Genomic DNA, 13,213 nt, shown 5'->3' on the forward strand with positions numbered 1-13,213 from the left:
CTTTGCACGTTAAGAGAAATATAAAGTGATCAATATAAAATATGGCAATTGCATGTAATCAAGGCAGTAATAATTAAAGCACCCAGCAAACTGTAAGGCTATTATATTTCCAGCCCTTGACAACTTCAAATATCAGCACATGCGGCCCTTTAAGCCCTCCAATCTTAATTGATCAAAGCGAAACGAGCGTGAAACGTATAGCCTAAGCGAAAGCCTACTGGTCCCAGGACCAATAGCCACTGTCACCCCAGCGGCATCCAGCTGGTAAGTTCTCAAAAACCTGCTGCAGACCGCTCTCCGTTGAAATGCACAAGTCATCGGTACATCCAACTGTTGGATGATGTGGGGTCTACAGTGCGTTGATAGTTTGATGAATTAAACGGCTGAATGATGTTTTCCGCGAAGCCAAATAGGCTATCTTTATGTTTCCAAACATTTCACTTCGGGACACATCGTTGTTTAAAGGCGTCATTGCATCCCGCGCTAATTCTACGACAATATTAATACCTTCACGGTTTAAGCAATGTCTTTTATCAATTCCAAGTCGGCTGCAGCCATCTTACGATTTTTTGTGAATAGGTCTTAGTGACTTAGGAGTCCTCATGAGGAGTTTTAAGCTGTCCTAGACTTAGGTGCTACTTTTAGGGATAAAATATTTTGTGAATTGCTCTTAGTAAAAAAAATTAGGAGTCCTACATTTAAGACTGACACGCCCATTATTTTTAGGAGTTTCTCCTAAATTCGCCACTTATGAGCTACTTTTAGCCCTAAGATTCTTTGTGAATACGGCCCCATGTTTCCAATGCACACCAAGGACAGCCACTCCTTCCCAAAGACAAATCAATGGGGAATCAAATTAACACCTGGTCCATGTATAGATTCCCCCTTTTATGGAATGGCAGAAAAAGGAAGAAGAGCATCATTTTGTTTTCTCTGAACGACTTTCTCCGCTCCTGCACAGGCCTCCAATCGCCGCCTTCATCTCCATGGCATTCATTTCACCAGAGCACCCGTTGGGTTGGGGCGGACCCCGCCAAAGATTCTGAGTCAATGAGCGCCAGTGATGTTATTGATGATCATTCCCACGAGCAAAGGCCTTAGTGCTGGACATTCAAACCAGATTTTCTCTAATTTAATTATACTTCTGTTTCGTTTGAGGAAATGCAATATCGGGTTTCGGTCGTTATATTAAGGCTTAAACCATCTTGGATTTAGAGGTGGGGTGTATGCAGATTTAGACGAATGAGTGTAGAAATATAGAATACATCTTTTAAAAAAAGAAAAATGGTGGAAAATGAAAAAGAATCACTAGATTCCCCCCATTGGGACCAGTGTGTTAAATGATCATAATGAGCATGAGACGATGGGATTTTTTTAAATGTGCGTTTAAGAAATTAAGTGAAATAATGCTTTTAAGGGAAGCCCAGTGTGTATCCATTAATCTGCAAAAAAAGGAGGGTATATGAAATATCACAGACCAATTATGCAGAGCTCTGTAACGAGTTAGCAAATGAAACTATTCATCTTTATTTGGAAGGCTTAAGCAAAATAAAAAACATCATGCGTTGAATACATTTTGGCTTGGAACATGCAGCAATGATGGGCTTAGATATCCTGTTTATAAAAAAAAAGTAATTTTTTTTTGTATCTGTTTGATGTACCTGAATTTGTCATTCAAAGCTTCTAACCACATCTACAATTTTTGTGTACATCTCATCTCACCACACCTTGCTAAGCTGACACTTTAATTTCACACCCTGTGAAGTCAACATGAAAGTCCTCTCTGGAGGACCAGTTAAAGGAGTAAGTGACCAGATGACCACATGACTGAATGTGAACACTGGCAATAAACGATCGGCATATTCCAGTGAAGTGATTTTCAAATCATTGAATCTGCTGGTCTAAAATTCAAGTGCATGGCAAGTGTATGGCAACGCTGATCATGACGTCGCCCATCATTCATAGCAATCAGATGACTTGCTTCTCTGTCCTCGTTGGATTTAATACTTTCACTTCAGCCACGGCAACAACAACAGAATAACAGAACGTGCCCAGAATGCATAGCAAGCCTCTCTCAACATTGCCAATAATCTCTGCATCGCTGCAGACCGATGTTTGTAAGACAGTGGTGGCCATCATTACGGAAAGTTATGAGGTTATGGCAGGCAGGCGTCACCTCAGGTCGAGGGAGAACAGAAGACCTGGGGGAAAATCAATCATATCTCTTTGTGCTGGTGCAGAGCGAAATCTGTCCAAGTGATTCACCATCACCTGTTTGCTGTCCCACAATCCATCACGGCTCTTTTTAGTCATAATGGAGGGGGCAGAGGTCGCGGAGCCCCGGCGGTGTGGCGCGGAGAGCCATTGCCGAGGGAAAGAGATTGTTGTCCGCGAGAGGAAAGAAAATGAGAAGAGATGCGATGCATTACACACAGTGATCAACTCTTGAGAGTGATATGTGCTTTAGGACACACCAGTTGAAATAGATATAACCTGAGATGACCGCAAGCTGGCCAGTATATATAATATATATATGATCGGATCATATTCATGATAAGAATGCTGTGTTGGTGTTACATTTCTAGTTCATTCACCTGTCAAAATATTGTTTTGCATATAAGTATGGTTGGGGGCAGTTGTCATACATTTTAAGAGTGAGTATAAGGCAAGGAATTACTTTCACTTGATAATGTGCCATGAATCCACCAAAGAATGGCGCTAAAAATATTGAGCCTTGCACTTGCTCATGTGACTACTGTGCTGTGAACAATCATCCCTCTTGGCACATTCCCAACTCCTCTCACTCTGTGTTGACACTCCATTCCGTAACACTCTTTCACTGCCTCTCCTTCGGTCCTTCTCTTCCCCTCTCTTATTCCCCCCTCTTATTCCCTCCTCTCCTTCTTTCCCTCAGCTGTGCACAACGAGCTGAGTAACGAATTAGCACACGGCTACCATGACCTCCAGTAACCCGCGCACCAGCGGCAGCTTCAGCTTCGCTGAGCTCAAAGTGTACCGCACCACTGGACTGTTCTCAGATCATTTCCTTGCTGACCCTTCATTAGCATCTGCAAAATGTGCAGTGCTGCGTGCCGTGTGTCGTCTGCTGCTGCTCATGGTCCCCTTTCTTCCTGAAGTGAAATTGATTGGGCTGCATTTGTCGGCCCAGTCACTGTGCTGGGTAGGTATAACCCACCTGAAGTGGCTAATGACCATATTCCATTAACCTGCACAGTCTGCCATTCACACGAGGACATCAATGAGCATGAATGCATAATGCCTAAAGGGTACACCGTGATATTAGACACCTGTTTCCACTGGCAGCAAAGAGGTAGCGGTATTGATCCAGGCCGTTCCAGGGGCCAACCTTTCCAGTACTGGACATGCGTCAATAGATCACTTACGTACACAAACACACACATACACAAAGACTAGGCACCTATGAGCAAACAGCCATTTCTGGCCATGATGACGTATGTGTATTTTTCTGTTTTGGCAGTTTGTGGTCGAGGAAGCAGTGGTGGACTGCAATCGGAGGCACCAAAGTCTGAACCGGTCGGCGCTGAGGAGAGGGGAGAGCGCCGGGAAGAGAGAGAGAGAGAGGGGAGCCGCTCCCCAACACTCCGATTGGGCAACGGCACGCCGCAAATTGCAGCGTAGCTCTGTTCTCAGCCAATCGGCTGCTGCCTAAACGCTCGATGGTGTACGCTGAGAGTGTGTATGAGCGTGTATGTGTGAGTGTTTTTTTATGAATGAGCTGCAGCGTGCATGCAAAAGTACTACTACCACCATGCTTGCTGCACACGGCGTGAGGCTTCCTTTAGGGTGTTTTTCTCTACTGACTCTCTCCTCTGGCAGATAAAACAGAAGAAGAAGATAGAAATATCACTCTTCTGAAATACTACTGAAGCCCACCTCGATGTCTGCATGTGCTGAGAATGGACAAGTCAGTCCTTTTCCGAGTGACTGTCTAAATAAGATTAATAAGATGAGACAGAGACACATTATAAGACCATCGACTATGCACTGAAGAGACCCCAGTTGTTGGACCCGTCGAAATTCAACACCAATGGGAATTAACGTTATGCTAAACCAGTGCAGGTGAGTATCCTAAAGTACCAAATCCAGGCGGTGGGGAAAAATCCAACAGAAAAAAAATCTCACATTCACAAAAATCACACAAACCAGCAATTCCAATGAATCCTGTGACTTTCTATGAACTTTCTGTCTGATGGGGGAAGGAGAGAGGGGGAAAAAAGAAGTGGGGAACTGGGTTAAGTGCGTCTCACTTGGCTGTGATAGTTCAACAGTGCCACCTAGAGGACAGTGCTAGCAGCACGCCACCAGAGGTGCCACATTACATCACCGCATAGCGCGCGCCAGCTCGGCCACGCATCCCTGCGCTCACTGCTGCGTCTCCGCCTCAGACAAAGAGCAGACACACAGGCAGACACACTCACTCACTCACACACACACACACACACACACACACACACACACACACACACACACACATACACAAGCTCAAGGCTCAGCCAAGGCACAGTCTTCAAGGCTCGGCGAGATAAGAGGAGCGGTGCACAATGAGCTCGTCAGTCAATCTGCTCACTCTAATGGTCACAGCCTGTTCCTCTGGCTCCTCGGCACATAATGAAAAGCTAATAGGATGTCTGACAGCCCACTGTGACAGACGCCAACACAAGCGAAAAGGGGCTCCTTTCTCTCGCTTACCCATCTTAATTGCAACTGATATGATGGTGCCATATAGGTTTAGGTAACGTATAGGCGCTCTCAAGAACGGCATATCATGGGGGCGACTTATACCTGCAGGGTGGGAACGCCGGCTACAGGCACCAATGGAAAAGCATCAGACAAAGGAGAGTCTATTCCTCGGGCTTGGTGCAAAGAGGGAAAGAAAAACACCTTCCCGGGTTTAACAAGGTGGCCAGTTAATAATATTTTGACATTACTGTACTCAGGAGACCTGGAAAGCTACCCAGGGCGCACTTTAATGGGGTGGTGCTCTTCAAAGCAGGCTGCTACTATGAGGAAACACTGCCACCTCAAGTTCAGAGCGAGGAAGATCAAGGCAGCGTAACAAAGAAGATCACCTCAGAAACACACCCAGGCAGCCAGTGCTGGTGCACTAAGAGTCAAGACCCTCTCAATTCTCTGTAGTGGCCAGTCTTACATACATTTACCAAATAATATGATCATTTAAAGAGAAGAGAAATGAGTTGGAAAAAAGTATAAAATTATCTGGGCATAGTTAAAATGAGAATTGGTGCTCAGAGGACCCCTTGACTACTGTAAATGATTTGGTGTCAAAATGCAATCTTGATTGCCATGTCCAGCCAGGCACAGTGATGATTCATTTTCACCAATATCTTACAATCAGCACCAACCACTCATTTTCTCTGGGAGCTGCTAAATCAGACACACACACACAAAACTGGCTGAAGCAGGAGTGTCGCTCAAAGAACAAACCCAAATCTTGGCGACATTTAAACCCCCTTGACAGAAGAAAATCAACTCATTTGTACCAGTGACCCGTGGCCTCGCTTTACACAATCGCCACAGGCCTCCATTTAAGACAAGGGGGAGGAAGAGAAGGCAAAAAAAACTTTTGTTCTGGGAGAGACAACCTGCTCTTCAGTGTGAGCAAGGCCATCAATCAACCCTAAGGGCACTCTCTTCAATTAGAGCAAAGCTAATTGGGGTCCCTGACCTCTATGTAGGAAGGAAAGAAAACACACACACACACACACACAATCTTTACCTGCTCCTGAGAGCCAAAGTGGCGGTTAGCAATCTCAACCCCAAACTCCCAGTATGAGGTTTTAATTCCATGCCCAACCACTGGTTCAAGGTGGAAGTTGAGTTTGGATAAATTCGATAAATTCAGGTTTACAACTAGGAAAGCAACACAAAGTGAGGTACAGCGGGATAATTTTATATCGCATGATTTCATGTGTGACCCTGTGTGTAACTGGATGACATTTCCCACCGTTAGGAAACTCCAACTCGGCTGAGGGTATCCAAATCTAATTAGGGAGCAATGAATTGATAGGTTCATGATACACCCGGAGCTCCTTCATTGAAGTACTTACCAAACAGCTTGTGAATGTCATAGTAAACAGGTTCACATGAAAGCCACTAATAATTAGGGATGGGTATCGTTTGGGTTTTATCCGATACCGGTACATAACCGATACTTTAAAAACGATACCGGTGCCTAAACGGTGCCAGAACCGATACTTTTTTAGACATTAAAGGCACCCAGTGCAACTTTCGAGGCTTAAAAATAAACATTCAATTTCTAGTCTTTTTTACACGTAGTAAGTTTCAATAACTCCATACCATTACATACCGACATTCAAGCAGCAAAGATGAGACGTCGTTGTGTGGTGAGAACTGATAGAAAATCGATAACAACAACAATCGCCGCCATTTTCTTTATTTTTTTTAACCTACAATAAATAAAGCAGGCTTCCAGTCAATGGAAAAATGGCTTCTCCCCACCGGCGATTGTTGTTGTTTACGATGTTCTATCAGTTCTCACCACACAACGACGTCTCATCTTTGCTCCTTGAATGTCGATATGTAATGGTATGGAGTTATTGAAACTAACTACGTGTAAAAAAGACTAGAAATTGAATGTTTATGTTTCATTGAATGTTTACATAAAGTTGCACTGGGTGCCTTTAAAGGCTTATTTATTGCCAAGGCAAATAGTTTTCTTCAAATTTAACAATATATTAACTGTTTAAGGTATACTATAAATAAAAATAAATACAAAACACTTGGCTTCAAACCTTTTAACTTCAAACTATGAACAATATATTAACTTATAACAACTGTTTACAGTATACTTAAATAAATATAAATAAATACATAACACACTCTGTACACACACTTCACACTTCAGTAATTCTTTTGCAGAAATATGAGCATGTTTGCCTTCAGAGTAAAAAAAATATTATTTAGTTTGCATTTATTTAAACCCACTGGTTTCGTGAATGTGTACTGCCCCTTTAAGAGTTTAGCTTCAGGGCCTCTTGAGTTCTCTCCCCCATTTACACGCAATTTTGTTGTTGCATATGCTGCACGTCGCGTTGTTTGAATCTTTTTGTGCGAAATACAGCCACACTTTTGATCGTTTACCTTTCGACATTTTCTCTGTTATATTGATGGCTAGCTCTGTTTGTGCTTGCTCTGTGCAAGGCTGCCTGCTCTTCGCTGTCATTAAACTGTTGCAATGTTATTGTAGCGTCCAAGTTAGTGCTCTCTTAAGAACTCACATTGAGAAGGAATATCTTTGGATGAGACGGTAGCTCTCCGTTTAATAAAGCGTGCTTAGAACAACCACACTTATCTTGAAACCGAAACCACACACAAGTCAACCCATTACCATGGCAACTCCTCAACACAAATCCCGTTTCCATTAGACCCATATGGAATGCTACATTATCACCAATGAGCGTGAGCGACTAAGGCGAGAGTCTACATTGGGAGATGGAGCAGTTTTATATGTGCCCCACGAAATCTGTTAGCAACACAAAAAAGTATACAGATCGTACTCAGAAAGATCTACGCCACTAACGTTACTTCTCGTTAGCTATCGCTAGTTTTGTTAAATTATAAAAAATAAAAAAAAGAAAAAAAAAAAAAAAAAAATCTGCTCAGGCACCGAAAGGAAGCACCGAAATCTGCGTTGCATTTCGGTCCGGGTAGGTATCGGTTGTATGGAACCGGTGCCGTATTGGTACCGGTTCTCAGTACCCAACCCTACTAATAATCCCTTAATTACCCGGTTCCCAACCTGGACTCTGCACCCCCTCAAGGGGGCGCCAAAGATCACAGGGGGTGCACAAGACAACACTGCTCTGAGGTGGCCAAAATTAGATTTGCTCATGTTGAAACCATAACAATCAAACATCTGTATATTAAACATACAAATATAAATACAAATTTAAAAAGATCATTACTTTGGTCCCCACTCAAAAGTAGTAGGCCACACCTCTGTGCTCCATGCTCTCGATCAGTTGCAGCTGGCCAGGTAGCAGACTAGCTCATCCCTGGTTTTCCAGCTGTCAGGGCATCACTTCTTTTCTTGATTAAAACATGTCTGAGAAGCTTAAAAATGAGTCATTGTCAAAAAGAAAGTAAAGCATCTCAAGTTACTTTCACTTAGGTTTTATTTGTGGCACGAGGCTAGCTAATGGTATACTGATGTATGAATGTGGCTAAAAGGAATATTAATTATACTAACCGAAGATAACTGGGACAAACTTGAGAGAAGGAAGAAAAAAGAACCAAATTGATGTTGATGCCAAATTGCCAATTGAATTTATGCCAATGAAAATTTGGAATGAAACTTTTTCTTTTGGGGTGTGTGTGTGTGTGCGGGCTGAGGGGATCAGGTTTTTGTTACAGTCCCACTCAGCAGTATTGGCACCCCTAGTGAATATGAGCAAACAGGGTATGAAAAAATATGTCTGTGCTGTTTATCCTCTTGGTGTTTCACTCAAAATATTCACAAAAACCTTTACATTGAAATTAAATTATTGTAAGAGAAAACAACGGTTGAGATTAAATAAATATGTTTTACAAAAACATGTGTACCACTATTATTGGCACCCCTAGAAAAATCTTATAATTGAAATCTAACTGAAGTATATTTCCAGTCATGTTTTACATTTTTAAGTTCACCTGTTTAATTATGAACTCTTAAGAGGTTAACCATGACTTCCTGTTCCACTGATGTACAAATATGAGATGACACAGGCCAAATTCCATTAGTCATTCATCACAATGGGAAAGACCCAAGAACACAGTGACGATGTGCAATGAAAAGTTGTTGAGCTGCACAAATCAAGAAATGGACACAAGAAAATCTCGTACCAGTTGAAAATTTCTACTATCATGGAAATAATAAAGAAGTTTAAAGCGTCAGGTGATGTTAAGAATCAGCCTGAAAGACGACGGGTGTGTACATTGACCCCACGCACCGTGAGGAGGATGGTTCAACTGGCAAAATAATCTCCAAGGATCACAGCTGGAGAATTGCAGACATTAGTTCAGTCTTGGGGTTAGAAAGTCTCCAAAACTACCATCAGACGCCACCTACATCACCACAGGTTGTTTTGAAGGGTTGCCAGAAAAAAGCCTCTGCTGTCAATCAACAACAAACTAGAGTGCCTACAGTTTGCCAAATGGAAGTCAGACTTTCAATGGGACTGAGTTAAATGGTCAGATGAGACCAAAATAAAGCTTTTTGGCAAAAACAACAAAGGTGGGTTTGGCGTAGACAGAAAGATAGCCATACAGAAAAGCACCCCATACCTACTGTGAAGTATGGTGGCCGATCTTTGATGTTGTGGGGCTGTTTTTCTTCCAAAGGCCCTGGACATCTTGTTAGGATACATGGTATCATGGACTCGATCAAATACCAGCAGATATTAAATAAAAACCTAACAGCCCCCTCTAGTAAGCTTAAAATGGGCCATGGTTGGACCTTCCAGCAGGACAATGATCCGAAGCATACCTCAAAATCAACACAAAAATGGTTCACCGGCCGCAGAATAAAGGTTTTGCCATGGCCGTCACAGTCCCCCGACCTAAACCCCAAAGAAAATCTGTGGGATGAGCTGAAGCCGAGTCTACAAGCGTTGACCTCAGAATCTGAAGGATCTGGAGAGATACTGTATGTAAGAATGGTGTCAGATCCCGTGCCATGTGTTCACCAACCTTATCAGGCATTAAAGGAGAAGACTCAGAGCTGTTATCTTGGCAAAGGGAGGCTGCACAAAACATTTAATTAAGGGGTGCCAATACCTGTGCACACATGTTTTGAAGAATAATATTTATTTAATGTAAAAAAAAAAAACTTTTTCTCTCAATTATTTTACCTCAATGAAAAGGTAAGATTTTTATGAATATTTTGAGTGGAAGACCAAGAGGATAAACAGCAAAGACATATTTTTTCATAGCCTGTTTGCTCATATTCACTAGGGGTGACAATACTGCTGAGCGGGACTGTAATTCAACTATAGTTCTGAAACATTTACATTTTTAAGCGATATATTTGGACAACACCTAACCCATCTCAAAGACGTATCCAATATGTTTGACAGCTGCAAGATCGCCTTCAAAATTAGCAAAGTTTAATGAGCTTTCCATTTCAACCCCATATTAAACACACCTCTTTGATATCCAAATTCGTCACAGCCTGGTCATTCTCTGTGGTTTCCGTATGTGGGAACAGTTGCCAGATTATAAATGTGGAGAGAAAAGATACCACCTCAGCTTCAAGTCTTCAGATAACAGGAACATGCTTGTATAACACACATTTTAAAAAGGAGAACCTGCTTGTGTGTACATTTACTCATATCAGCATTGAAGCAGAGCCATCTGTTGTGATTCAGGTTTAAAGTTAAGGCAGGTGAATATGTAAAGGACTTCACGTCCTTACATTTCTGTCCCCTTTAGTAGGTTTGACTTTAATCTTTTCTGACCACGCAATCCAAAATCCTTATAGTGCTTGGTCTAAAAGACTCTTGATTCCAGGCTGCAGAATGAAAGTCTAAGTGTACAAACAGCTCCAACACATCTTTATTAAAACTTTTTTTTTTTAGTTTTATGTACAATTCACACACACGCAAAACAGCGATAAAAAAAAAAAAAAAAAAAAAAAAAAACCTTCTACATGTGTTAATTTCGCTCCATTGAAAACACATTTAAATTAACCCTGATTCAAATCTGCATTTCCTTTTTATTAATTTTTTTAAGGTTCATAGCTCATTGTAATATATCCTCCGCTAAAATGCCACTGAAGAATCTTTTTTTTGTTCAGAAAACATATCAAGTCAACCACATCACCGAGAAATAACTTGAGTGAACACGTGATGAATGTTCTCATTACTGAGGTCTTTGGAAAAACTGCATCCAATGAGGGACAAAAAAAGGCCTCTCTAACTGAATCAACCGAGAGAAAGCCTGGGCACGCCATGTTACGTTTAGCTTGGCGTGCTCTATCGGATTATCAGGCACTAAAAGAAAAGATGTTTGAGACAGAAGATGACGTTGTCCCCCCACAGATATCACAGAAAAGATGTTCAGGGCAGTTCATAGATTGATCTTCTACGAACATTTAACAGATATGAGTGAGAGTTACATGTAGGAGTCCCATTTATGACAGTTCTTGAATAACACGTCAAATATTTGCATGACTGCTTCTTCCTCACATGTACAAGTGCAGCAATTTTAAACAACTTGTCGAGCAGAACACACATTATCGGAGAAACAAAAACAACAAAGGCACAATGTTTACATTATAGGGTGTAAAACAGTACACTTTGCCATTTGGGGTACTGACATGTATACACCATTCCAGCACTGCCAACAAAATATAATCAACTCCATGATTTCTAGGTGGCACAAGAAAAAAAAAAAAAAAAATCCTAGACGAACTAAATCTCTTCTTTTAGTGCAAATTGCACTGCTCACCATCGTTCTAATGACGGTTAAAGCACACAATGGTGTTTGTAAAAGATGTAAAGTGACTACTTCTGCGAACTGACACATTCTACAGAATTTCCCAGGGGAACTATTCAAAAGAGGAACAACCATTAAAACACAGCTTTTGAAGGAAATGATTAATGTAAAACCTGTACATTAAAAAAAAGCTAGCTCAAAACAAAGAAATCATTAAAAATCACAACTACTCTGCTCAAGAGGTAGTCTACAAGTACCTAATGCATTGACATCAGAGCTTTGTTTAGATAAAATGGCTTTCAAAGAACAAGGACAGTCTTCACCATATTCGTGCTTGAAGGCAATACTTCATCTCTTCATTCAAACACAAACATACCATTTCACGCAACGGTACGTCCCTCACAAAGCATATTTATAGGGGATGTCAAGGGTTTACATTTCCTGTGAGTAGAAATGTACACAACCATACGTCTGAAAATTTGCATGTAAAAAGGTAGGATACCCAGTCAATGGGTATTAACGTGACTGCTCAACTGTAAATAAAAAAAATAAACCAAGCCAAACAAGATAAATTCTTTCACAACAAATAGCTCAGAGTGAATTCAACCTCCTTATTCCTAGCTCCTAGACCCCCCCCCCCCCCAAAAAAAAACGATGATTAATGATGAAATGCATTGATCAAGTAGAACATTTAAAGTGGCCCTGAGATACTCGTAGCACTAAGGCTGGAGCATGTAATGCCTCCGTAGACAGCATCAGATTGATTTACTGGGGGTTAGAAGTAATTGCCATTTTCCATTTAAATTTTGTCCAAATGAACCTACGCATGACTGCTCCAGCTTAATCGTCTGACCTTTTGAATGTTTTCAGACGGCTGGAGATTGAGCGGCTGATGACTTGTAATTTCTCCTTTTGTCTCCTTTGTGTGTGATAGGAAGGTTGGGCCATTTCCATTTCATTGCCTCCGGTTGGAGAATGGTGGATTCTATGCATACTAACGCCAACCTTTTTACTTTTCAGTCGGGAGAGAAGAGAGACTACACATCTCTCATGCAGTTATGTTCATTCACAGCAAATATAAATCACACACACACACACACACACACACACACACACACACACACACACACACACACACACACACACACACACACACACACACACACACACACACACACACACACACACACACCAGAAAAAGGAGAGCAGGGAAACAGTAGTGAAAACTGGCCAAAATCTGACAGACATGAGCATTTTGACAATACACTTGCAAATGTATGCAAAACCGATCGTTGACTTTCAAATTTGTAGGATACGGTGCTGTGGTGCTAACTGGCATCATTGTTCAACAATCCGGAAAAAAAATGAGCTGAACTGAACAAAAACAGAGGAGGGGTACGAAAAAAAAAAATGCGCACACACACACACACACACACACAACAGTCTTTAGCTTCAAGACCACCAACAAAAGTCTGTGGCCAAATGCATCCTGGAGTGTAAAACAGTAGTGTGGCCACAAAACCTGTTGACCAATGAGATGTTTCATGCACCACCACCCGCCCGTGCTTCACCTACTTTCCAGACCAGCAGTCACCTCGCTTCTCCCAAACATAAGGTGCACGTGTCACCAAAGTGTCCTCAGGGTGAACTCATTCTCCCCGCTCTTGGTGACCAACCCCCCGCCCCACCCCAACCACCATTACTCAAACAAAAACCT

Source organism: Sprattus sprattus (assembly GCF_963457725.1).
Source record: "Sprattus sprattus genome assembly, chromosome: 4".
NCBI lineage: Eukaryota > Metazoa > Chordata > Actinopteri > Clupeiformes > Clupeidae > Sprattus > Sprattus sprattus.